Source organism: Cryptomeria japonica, chromosome 4 (assembly GCF_030272615.1).
Source record: "Cryptomeria japonica chromosome 4, Sugi_1.0, whole genome shotgun sequence".
Classification (NCBI taxonomy): Eukaryota; Viridiplantae; Streptophyta; class Pinopsida; order Cupressales; family Cupressaceae; genus Cryptomeria; species Cryptomeria japonica.
Genome location: NC_081408.1, coordinates 695447091 through 695459849, shown reverse-complemented (window position 1 = coordinate 695459849; position 12759 = coordinate 695447091).

The window sequence follows — 12759 nt, the reverse complement described above, 5'->3', positions numbered from 1 at the left end:
GTGACTTGTGTGTTGAAATTAAAAGTTGACTAATATTGAAATATAGATGAGCTTAATGCAATCTTCTTATTGTGAATTATCTTATTTGTTTAGTTGGAATAAATATTTTGCCTTGGATAAAATCATAGAACATATAGAATGCTTGAGTTGAGACAATTACAAGGTTATTGGAAGGAATTTATTGATTCTCATTTGTGTTGTGCATTTAAGACTGGCTTAAGTGGACACTTGTGAGAAATTTTGAGGAGTATTTGATAGAATTTTCTTTTATGTATATATTATAGATTTATTAATATTCATTAAGAATCACATAGTAGTTCCTTCTAGTATCCACCAAAGTTGACCAGATATCAGTTGGGTCCATGTTAGTATTTTTTCACGATTTCTTGATGTGCAAATGGGTTATTTTATGATGCATTAGAGCCAAATGGAATGGTAAGCATATATTGGATTAGTATTCCTGTGATTATTTTAAATATTGACTTTAGAACACCTTATTTCTTACTCTCATTTGCAAATTGTAAATTGTATTAACACATTGATCTTACTCAGTCTATGCTTCCACCATATAATGTTTTGGTGAGGTAAATATTATGACATCATCTTATATGAGTTAATCACCCAAACTTGGTAGAGGAATCATATAGTCATTTTATTTATGTCCTTATAAATTTTATGTCAAAACAAATAGGAGGACATTAGTTTTCATGAGGATTATGGTCATTAGAGAATGTTATGGACCCCATTGAGTAACAATTAGGATATTGTGTTCAAGTGGCTAAGCAAAAAGTAGGGATTTTTAATTGAAGTTACAATTCCTTCGAAGTAATGGTAAGGGATAGTAGAGATTTACTTATGACGTAATAGGGATGCTTGAATCTTGGTTATAGGAAGTTTTTATGTCATAGATATTTTGATGGTGTACTAACCAATTAAAAATATACATTGGCAAATGTTTTCTTAGTAGTCTTAAATAATCAATTGGTGGTTTGTTTTTAGCATATCGATTGATATTATATTAGTGCATAGTCCTTGGATTATTTAACTTTGGTCATCGATTAAAAGTGCACTAGACTGTAGGAAATCATGAACTCTATGATAGGGTCTCATTATGCTTAGCAACTTGATGTTTAATTTGTAGTGCATACTTGACATGTGCGTACTCTTGGCTGTTTCCTTTATCACTAAATCCTATTGAACCTGTGGAAAACCCACACCAAATAGTCTCTTGTATAGGATGATTCAATTCCAAGCAATTATTATTGTACTATTAGCAGTTACCCTTATCATGAATAGTAATTATTGTATGGTGAGTATAAACCTTGAGTACTTGTAACCCAAGCCAAACCCTTGTCTATATCAAGGTATCCGTCTCTGTTTCACCTTAGTGGGTGGTAGCCGATGAGAGATCTGTCTGGGGGACTGAACCCTAGAAAGGGTTGCGTACCCACTCTTATTCCATCATATTAGATGGTTTTTTTAGTTGTTTTCATGAACTACGATGTCTCTGCGCATTCACGTAGGAAAGGCCATCTATGATGAGCCCCTGAGACATTAGGTCTAGCCCTTAGGTCATGCTCCTTTTGGGTTTCCATTGATCTTACTGTAGTTTTCCATTAGTATGTATACCTTAATTGTCTTTATAAAATCAATAATCATCTATTGTATGATTGAATTGGTTAAAGTATTTAGTATGATTGGGTGTGGAAATCACGTATTCTAATATATGCTAATCCTCTATTGTGTATCCAAACAAGTAGACAAATTTGCGGATGCAGGTCTTAGAAGTAAAGGAACTACATGATGATGGATTGGTGAGAGAAACTTGTGAACGAAGAAGGTATGAGTAGTTCTACCCAGTAGAAGCCATGCACTATTATTTATCAACATTGTATGGAATTAGATACTTGCTATAATATACCTGTGTTGAGTTTTTACCAAATGTGTTATGTGGTCTCAAAAAAAAATTATGGTTGAACCCATAAGCTAGAAGGGGTTATTACAATTTCAAACAGATGCGAACTAGTAAACGACCATGGTAAAAACCAAATAGGGCTTGGGAGGATTACAACAACTGTTTTAACCCCTAAAAGCAGATGGGGGAGGAGACCAAAGTCAAGGAGACCAACTTAGGCAGAAGTGAGAATCTTAGCAGCTTTGGGCATTGTAATAAAGAATATGGACCAAAAACCATATCGCAACATTTCCAAGAAAAATAATGGTGACCAAAGACAAAAATGCAAAAAGCGAACAATGCCCCTATGAATCGAGATGAGGATAGATTGGAGAGAGTCTCGTTGATGCTAGATAATCAAAGTTGGACCGGATCAGTGGCTTTTTTCTGATCGTGGGGCTCATTTCTAAAATGTTTTGGAGATTGGCCATATGTGGGTAAAGTGAATGGATGGTGTGCAGAAAACTGGAACCGCGAGCTTGAGCTAAAAACCTTTCCAAAATGGTTTCTTCTTGGTGATCACTGAGAATGAAAAGGATAAACAATGGATTCTGAATAGTTGACCCATTTTTTGGGTGGTAGAGGACTATATTCAAGATTGGGACCCTAAATTTAACCCATTGCAGGAGCCAATTGAAGAGGTACCCATATGGTTACAATTATATAACCTCCCCAGAGAATACTGGAATGAGGAGTCTTTCCAAGATATAGGTAATAAACTAGGTTTTTTTACATCAAAGTTGATGAGGCTATAGAGTCCAAAGATTTTAGTATATATGCACGAATTTGTATTGGTTGGAAACCCCATGACCCCCTTCGAGCAAACATAGAGATCATCACCAATGAAGGGTAGTGGTTACAAAAGATTGAGGTTGAAGAAACAAGTGAAAGATGAAAATAGTTCAAAAAAGATGGACATTCAGAGGATACATGTCTAATTGGCCCAAAAGGGAAAAATGTGGAGACAACGATTCAAGAAGAGGTAAATTTTTTTGTGAGCAAAGAAAATGAAATGGGTGAGAAGGAAACAGATAATGGCAATACATAACCTAGGCAGCTGCCCCTGATCCAAGGGGAGGTTTCGTCGGTTGCAAACAAGAAGATCTCAATGGAGGAAGAGATAATAGTGGATGTTTCCCAAAGAAATAAACAACTGGAGGTAGTAGTGTGCGTAGAAGAAGCTATTTCTCAGGTGGAGAAAGTACTAGAGGTCTTGGATGAAGCAAACTCGAGACACATCCCTTGTGGGAAGGGGACAAAAGTTGGAGGTGACCGAGAAGACTGAGGATCTACAGGAGGGTGCCCTTGAAAAGGACGGAGCTAATGCAAGTAGAGATATTGAGGGAGAGGAAGATGGTGATGAATGGGGATGGATAGATGAGGAAGACATCCTAGAGTCAAGGATAGCAGAGTAGATTGAACCTGAGTGGAATGAAATTTGCCTAGGGGAAAAGAGATCTAGAGGTAGGAAATCAAATTAAGTTAGAATTGCAATGGCCAGAAGCGCTAAGGGACAAAGAAAACTCACAGTAGGGAAGGGAGTTACCCTTCTTGAAGGACAATGAAAATCATAACATAGAATGTCAAGGGTTGCAATGCCCCTGACAAACGTCGATTGATCAAAAGAGGTTTGGATCAATTAAGGCCAGATGTAGTCTTTTTGTAGGAAACTAAGCTTAATAAAGAGGATGCAGATTTGCTCATTAGATATTGGAAGCAGTGGAAGGGAGTCTTTGTAGACTCGAAGGGTGCATCGAGAGGTTTGGGTATACTCTGGAACCCATCCAACCATTGGGTGGAGGTAATTATTGACTCTCGGATGTGGTAGGTGTGTAAGATCCATTCCTTGCCTTTGAATGCTGATTTATTTTTTATTAATGCTTATGGACCAACTAAACCAAATAAACAAGGAAACTTCAAGAAATCCCTCTCCTGTCTCATCCAATAACTGGAAGAAGGAGTTATCATTATAGGAGGAGATTTTAATGTCATTCTGGAAGCAAGTGATAAAGTGGGGGACAAGAGAGGTCCTACTTCATCCCAATCAAATTTTTAAAATTTTGCGATTAGTAATGGTCTTAGAGAAATCAAAACCAAGGAAGGACAATTTACATGGTCGAACCAAAGGATTTTGGGAATCATGTACCTGAAAAACTGGACCAATTTTTCCTAGGAGGAGTTTGGGCGGAAACCCCCCTCATTTTTGTTTCAAACATCCAACCGATGGTTGCTTCAGATCATCTACTGGTGGAACTCATTATTGCATTTGATGGCCCTCCCATAAGGTGCCCCTTTAAATTTGAAAAGATCTAGCTGACGAATGGAAGCCTTCAAGACCTAATAGCGGAATGGTGGTCTGAGACTCCTAAGGTGCTAGGTACAAGGATATTTTTTTTTGTTAAGAAATTGCAATTTTTTAAGTCGAAAGTTAAAGAGTGGAACCACACTAAATTTGGCAATATTTTTGCTAATAAGCAAGATTTGGAGGAGAAGTTGGCCGCATTACAAGAAACAATAATTCATAATGGAATGTCCTTGGAGTCTTTTTTGCAGGAACATGACCTTAAAAAATAGTACAATGAGATCCTAGCATGGGAAGAAATCTATTGGTGACATAAATCGAGGGAGTATAGGCTTAAGGAAGGGGACAAAAATACAAAAAAATTCCATAACTAGGTCAAGGCTAGAAGATCATAGAACAAAATTACTTCCATCCATAACAAGGAAACTGTCCTTTTGGACAATCCGAAGGATATCAACAGAGTGGTAGTTAGTTTCTTCTTGACTTTATTGTGTAAGGAGGGTAATATAAGTGTAGAGTATCAACAAAATGGACTTAGTGCTAGAGTATTAACAAAATGGACTCAGTGCTATTCCAGAGCTGATCACAAAAGCACAAAATTAGGCGCTCATGAAACCTATCCAGTTTGAAGAGGTTCAGAAGGTAGTTTTTTAGCATGATGGGGGACAAAGCCCCAGGACCGGATGGCTTTCTGGCCTTTTTCTCTCAAACCTTTTGGGATATAGTTGGGAAAGATGTTTGCACTGTGGTGGAGAAATCGTGGAGAAAGGCATATGTATCAAAAGAGTTGAATTGCACACTTATAGCCCTTATCCCCAAACTAGAGCACCTTGCTTCTTTTAATGAATTCAGGCCAATCCGAATGTGTAATACCATTCTTAAAGTGGTAATGAAAGTCATCTCTAATCAATTGAAACCAATTATAAATCACATTATTTCAGAAGAGAAGAGCGGGTTTGTTCCAAGTAGATTGATTGTTGAAGGAATAATAATTGCATGTATGAAGACATTCATACTATAAGACAAGCAAAGGTAGAACGAATGTTGATTAAATTGGATATTAGGAAATCATACGACATGGTGGACCAAGAATTCCTATTCCAGGTTCTTAATAGGTTTGGATTATCAGAAGGATGGATTAATTGGGCTCGTGCATGCTTAGGTAGAGTGTGGACCCCTGTACTGGTAAATGGTAGCCCACAAGGATTCTTTCAAACATCTCATGGGATCAGACAAGGGGATTCACTATCTCCCTTCTTATTCATCATCTTGGCTGAATTTTTTGAAAGATTAATTCTCTTTCAAAGAAATCGAGGTAATTGGAAAGGAATTCAAATTGTGGAAGGAATGGACCTGGTCACCCATCAGTAATTTGCAGATGATACCTTGTTATGCAGACATTCTTCACTTCAAGAGGCTAGAGTAATTAGAAGGACAATAGATACTTTCTACAGGGCTTCTGGTCAACAGGTTAATTGGACAAAATCATAAGTTTTTTTTCTAACACAGTGGGAGGTAGATAACAAGAAATTACTAATATCCTAGGAGTCAAACTGGGCACCCTACCTGGGAAAGGGTACCCCTTTATTTGGGGCACCAAATTGCATGGAACTGTGGCATAGCCTTACTGACCATTGTGTCAATCGTCTTGAAGGATGGAAAAGTAAATGGCTTACTTTGGCTGGACGAATAATGCTCCTTAAATTGGTCCTTTCTGCCCTCCCTATAGATTCCATGATGACACTAAAGATCCTGGAGAAAATGATGAGATGCATTAACAGAGGAATGAAAAAAATTCTTTGGAATGGCAAAGAGACGAGAGACAAAATCCCCTTGATTGCGTGGGACAAAGTCTGTCAATCCAAGCTGACTGGGGGTGTAGGTTTGCAGAAGTTGACTTTGCTTAATGAGGCAATGGGAGAAAATTTGCTATGGAAAATCTACTCTCACCCAAACTAGAAGTGGGTACAAATTTTAAAACATAAATATCTAGACCAAATGAGCAGGGAATAAATTTTCACCATCAGTGTCTTCCCCAAAGGATCTGCTATCTGGAACTTCCTATGCTCTTGTAGACATGGGATCACTGAGCACATCACATGGGAATTAGGTAAAGGGACAATGACCAAATTTAGGACAGACTCCTGGGAGGGAAGGCCAACACTCAATCAGAGACAAAGATGTGAGGAAATCAAATAGGTCACGGAAGCATAGTGGGGTGTGATAGTAGGATATTTCATCACGAAGTGCAGGACAAATGGAGTAGAGCATTGGGAATGGAAGAAGATAGATAATCTTCCTATGAATCCAAACCAGAAGGCTCTGTTGAATTCCATCCTACAGGAGTATACGCCAACTCGGTTGAACAAGGAAGATACTCTTAGGTGGTGTGGATCAAAATCTGGGTAGTATTCGGTCAAGATTGGCTATGGTATTTTAGAAAATTTGGAAGCAAGAGTGGATTTGACAACTAAATTGTTGTGGAGCTCTCCTATCCTCCTGAAAGAAGGAGCCTTCTCATGGTTGGTTCTTAGAAAGAGAATCCTGACTGGAGAAAGATTGTGCAGGTTAGGCTTCCTAGGTCCCTTTAGGTGCATAATGTGTAAGAAGGTAGAAGAAACTCTGGATCACCTACTACTTCAATGCGAGGAGGCACAAAAGGTATGGAAATTCCTCCTTGGTAAGCTGGATTGGGCCATCCCACTTCCTAATTCCATTTTTGACATTTTTACAAACTAGAGAATACCTTGCCACAAATTAGTCTTTTCCAACATATGGCTAGTGTCCCCTTCTCTTGTAGTATGGGAGATTTGGAAGGAGAGAAATAGGAGAATTTTCCAAGAAAAAGTAGAATCAGAGGAGACTTTGTGTGCAAGAGTGGAAAGAGCAATAGTTGAAGCGGTCTCTATGGTGGCTAGGAACCATAATTTACCAAAACATCCATTCATAAATGAAGATAGAGATATCCAAGCAAAATGGCCTTTGGTACATTGCCAACCTATTAATGGGTCTTCAGTGGATGATCTAGCTCCTTCTTCAGAGATGGTTAAATGGGAACCACCTAGTAAATAATGGATAAAGATTAATTTCTATGGTGTATCAAAAGGAAATTTGGGAACCTCAAGCACTGGGGTGGTGGCAAGGGATGATAACAAATTTATCTTTTTCAAAGGAGCACAATGTTTGTAGGATGGCACTAATAATGAAGCAGAGGTCCAGGCGGCTTTGTTAGCAATAGGGATAGCTTTAAATATGAAAGTACAATGACTGCACTTAGAAGAGGACTCTTAGATAGTTATTAATGCAATAGCTAAAGGCAACATGCCATGTTGAAAAATAAACTGGTGGGTGGCTATGAACTGAGAGAAGCTCAAAGCATTTGTGGAGTTTTGTGTCTCTCATATAAGGAGAGGAGAAAATGCAATGGTAGATTTTCTATCTAATATTGGAAGTGAATTGGATAGATGTGCGGCCAAGTGGTGGAAAGGAGATGGTCGCGTGTGGAAATGGTATTAATTGCAGCCTTTTAGAAATGTGTAGTCTTCAATATGAAAGCGAGAGAAAAATTTGGCAAGCACATAAGACAAGCTGTCACCTGCTCCTTGAAGAAGGTAGTTATCTATGACAGGTCGCACGATTGGAGCGGGTGGAGGATGGCAGTAAATCCTGCATATGATATCATGGCATTAATGTCATATCTTTGGCACTCATTATCCACGTAATATGATGGTGAAAGAATTTATTACCCGTTGAGCTGCGAGCCAAGGTCTGTTTGTAGTAGAATTGAATGCATCTTTGTAGCTTTGTATGACATTGCATTGTGGGAATTGTTGTTATAAATCTGCAGGTGACTATGGAAGCTAATTTCACTCTGCGAACAGACAAGAAGTTGGTACCTTTTCTGGGCAAGGTATCGGAGAAGAGAATACAAGGACTTTTCTGGTTTAAAGCGGAGAAGTTGTGGGTGGTAGCTCGTCTCATGCTGGATGAGGAAGTGGTTTACGTCCGCCACTGATATTGGATGAACATCGAGGTGTACTCCTTGCTTTTGGTGTGGGCTTATCAGTTTGAGCTAGAAGTCGAGAAGATAAAACTCACACTGACCAAACTAATCGACGGGGAGTTTTTGATAAAACTTGATTCAATCCTAGAATGGGTGGTACCTCGAGTAGGCATTTGTATTAAGGAGGGGGATGACCAGAAGGAGTTGATACCCTTTGTTCATGGACCAGAGGATGTAATCAAAGACCAATGTCGAGAACGGTCTTGAGTGGGATGGGAAGCGATGAATCTCTATGTAAAACTAACCAGAGTGAATGAAGTCCTAAATGCTTTGCATGTGGTGGCAAGGATGGAAGTTGGCAGGGACTTGAGATATAGGTTTGAAGAAGGACGGGCCATTTAGCTAATGGCAAGTTTGGAAGGTGACCTTGACTTTGGATGTTTGGACTGCATCCCAAGGATGAAAGGTGAAGTGGCAAAGGGGAAAGAGCTAACCACTGAGGAGGGAAGGGAGAAGGTGAGCCAGGGTGATAGTACGTGAGTGGCCTGTTGGCCAGTGTTTTTCATATGTTCTTACATGTTTTCAGTTGTTATTTATTATTCTAAAACTTAAATTATTTCTGGAATATTTGGGTATGTAGGACCAACAAGGATCTGGTTTTTTTCTCTTAGATGTCATAGGCTGTAGGGTTGGGTAGTTCATAAGAGATGACTATGGGTAGTATGGGGTTGATGTTTATTGCGTTTATGCATCTTGGAAGACTGCAATTTTATATATTTAAATTTTCGCATTAATATAAAGTAAAAATATTTACCGATTTAAAAAAAATAAAAAATTAAATTTTACAAAAATATTTATAAATACTATCAATTAATATATAAAATCTCATTATAAATTACATTTATTTTATATGATGTTATTTAGTGTTTTATAGTTCACTTTCATATATTGAAATTTAATTGTATAGGATAGATCAATTTTATAGACATGAAAAAATGTTGAGTTTTAAAGTTTGGAGATCTAGAAATAAATTGTTTATGTTTTGTCTGCATTAATAATATTATATTAAATTTTTTAAATATTATCAAAATAGTTTGTAGGGAAAATAGATGGATTTAAAAAATAAACTGTACCAATTTTATTTTGATCAAATATGTGTATAAAAATAAGTTTAAAGAAAAATATTTATTTAAATTTGCTATTTGAGTCCATTAATTTTGGAGGTGAAATTTATGGTTGTTATGTTTCTAAAGAAGTTTTAATAGGTAGGAGATTAATTACTTGTTTGAAATGTGAGAATATGGTGTTTTAATTTCATACAATAATATCAATATTAGTGTGGAACTATTTAGACACTAGAATGTATTTCACAGAGAAGATCTTTTCTTGACATGGGTACTAGTTAGATATCACTTGATAAATTGCTTCATGTTGCAGGGTCGATTTGTAAATAACCATAAGTACCATTTTTCTCTTCTCAATCACTTAAGGTGTCATAAAGACTTGTTATTTATTCATTCTTTTTTTAGTCATGAAAAAATGCTCTTTTGAAAGGGTTTACAAACCATTAAACTAAGCCTTGATTTATGCCATGTATAATTATTGCCTAGAGAATACACTTGCACTCAATACCACTCTTCTGCACAATTATCCCAAAGACCGTGACCAAAATATTCCTCACCACAATTATAAGAGGAACATTTCTTAAAAACAAGATGTTCCATCTTCTTCCTATGCTATTTCTCTTCACAATTCCCTCCTTTGTTCTCCCAAGAAGAGAAATATTACCATATGTTGTGGCATATCCCAACTTGTGGTTGATATTAGCCCAAAATGAACACTTGATATGGGAAAAAAAAATATTTTAACCTTAGTAGGTCATGCCTTAATATTGTGAGTGGTAAAGGTAAAGCAAAAATTTGGTTAGCAGAGAATAGTCATATTGCTTCCTCTTTCACTTCTATTGATGTTTGTGATAGCGATCTAGCCAAGCAAGATAGAACCTCTTCCACAAGAGAACAAAGGTTTTCTAGGTTGGCTAAACTTTCGATGGTTACTAGGATTGCTAAGGTTATAGGAAAAATCCACTTGAAGATAAAAATGATGATAAGTCAAAAGGTTCTACCTTAAATGGTGATAAAATAAACAAAAATTAAGAAACACCTGTTGAACCCCTTAACCTTGTTTCTAAAGATTCCCCCTTTGAATTTACTTGTAAAGATCGAATTTAATGTGGTACTAGAAGGAGTAAATAATTTAAAAGGTTACGGGGATGATGAAATACAAGAACAAAATATTGGCGATGGTACTAGTGAGTTAGAGGATTGGCATCTCAAATTAGAAAACCCAAATACCAAGGTCGACAAGTTGGAGACCGCCCAGAATTGCGTAGGATGCAAAAGAAATGAGGAGTGAATGTAATGCCTTCAAAATGGAATTGGGATCCTAGTTAAACTCAATAAAAATTAGATGCACAAAAAGGTTATGGAGGTGGTGAGACCAAAAAAAATATTGAGAGAAAGATAAAGAGGAAAGATCAATAGACAGATAAAGAGGAAAGATCAATAGATGGTGAAGGGTGTACAAGCTAGAGTAAGGAAAACCAATGCATCTTCCCCTTGGGAGATGGAGCTATATGGGGCTATATATCTTAATGCCCTTACACATCTTTTCTTTTTGTTGTTCCTGATAGTAGTTGGTCCTAGGTTGTGGTTTCATTACTTCTATAGTTTAAGTTGTTTCATGGATAGTTTATAAACTCACAAATTTTTTGGTTAGTGGGTTTGACCTCCAAGCCTTTTTTTAATCTAATAAAAAAGTACTAATTAATGGGATGAGAAAACACATTAATTTTAGTTTTGAACATAATTTATTATTGTTTTAAATTATGTATTATTTTATTATTTATATATTTCAATCAATATATTTGTCATAAAATTTAACTTTTTTTGTTAATTAAATTTATTATGATCAATTCGAAACATATTTTGAAGGATATTTTAGTTAATTTCATGTTACATATGACTAATAAAATATAAATGGATGAAATTATATGCTACATAAATCATTAAAAGGATAAAGAATCAATCTCATCTCAAGTTATCTTTTCTATTATGAGATCAGTGAAATGCTTAGTTAGCATTTATTTATATTTTTGATACATCGAATGTTGTAAACTATTATTAACTTGTAATAAATTTTTACACTACCCAAATTGTAATGGTGCTTCAATTTTCTAGTTTGATAGTAGAATAAAGATATAATTGGTATCACTTACTCATGTTATCATTATGCCCCCTTCTTGGAAGCATATCTTAATATATAATAATAATTTAAATTTTTAAGAAAAAATAAATAAACTTTATTTACCATTCTAGGCTATTGACATTTTGATGATATGAATATAATAATTGATAAGAATAGATAAAAAATATATTTTGAGGAAAGGATAAAGAAAGTAAATATTAAGTGTGGTATCTTGGTTCATATTTGGCTTATATGGTTTATATTATTTTAATTTTGATTAGGCAAATGGAAATGGTTATTTACAAGATGAAGCATAGTGGAATAAGCCCAAATTAGTATCAAGTTGCATCGCATGTCACCAAAAAAATTCTTTAAGAAAATCAAACAAAATAGATGAGAAACTAAATAGAAATTTGCATGGGTATGCAAATTTCAGCATTATAATTATTAAATATTTTCTAAAGAATCCACCTAAAATATGGGGAATATTGTTGAGAATGGGTGTTTCAAACTTATTAGTTGTAATTTTGATTAGATAGCATTTGGTTTCTGCAAAGAGTAGTTCGGTGTGGAAAACGTTTGCATTTTACACACAACACTATCGAGTATCAGAGATCAGGTGGAACAAAGTTTTGAGAACGAATGAGTTACTCTTCCATTAGGTGTCGATAATCTTGGAGATGGTTGGCGACAAAATACCTCTTTTGTTTTACACACAATGCTATCGATTATCGGAGATTGGGAAGAACAAAGTTTTGAGAACAAATGTGTTTCTCTTCCATCAGGTGACGATAACCCAATAAGATTCGAAATGGTTATGGTGGGGACCATGGCTGACTTGGTTTCATCTCCTAAGTTGGAAGTCGGTGGTTGTTCGCTATTGGAACATTTTTTGATATCCTTTGAGACTTAGTGGGGACCATGTTTGACTGGTTTTATCCTACTGAGTTGGATGTCAATAATTGGTTCAAGCTAGAATTTTTGGAGTGCTTTTGGAAGCCAATGTAGATTACACAACATGTTTTAAAGAATTATGTAATGTTCGACAATTTGAGCCATGGAAACTGAACCAAATCATTTTTCTGATAGAAGTTAAAAAGAATGAAGAAACTGGTGTAATATTAGGTTGCCTAGCTACAAAAGCATAGGTTTTGTTGAGTAGATGAGTAGTTTGTTGGGACAAGAGATGATTGCCTTGCAGACCAGAAGTCGGTAGAGACTTATTTCGATGGCTAGATGCCAAGGGTGATTGAG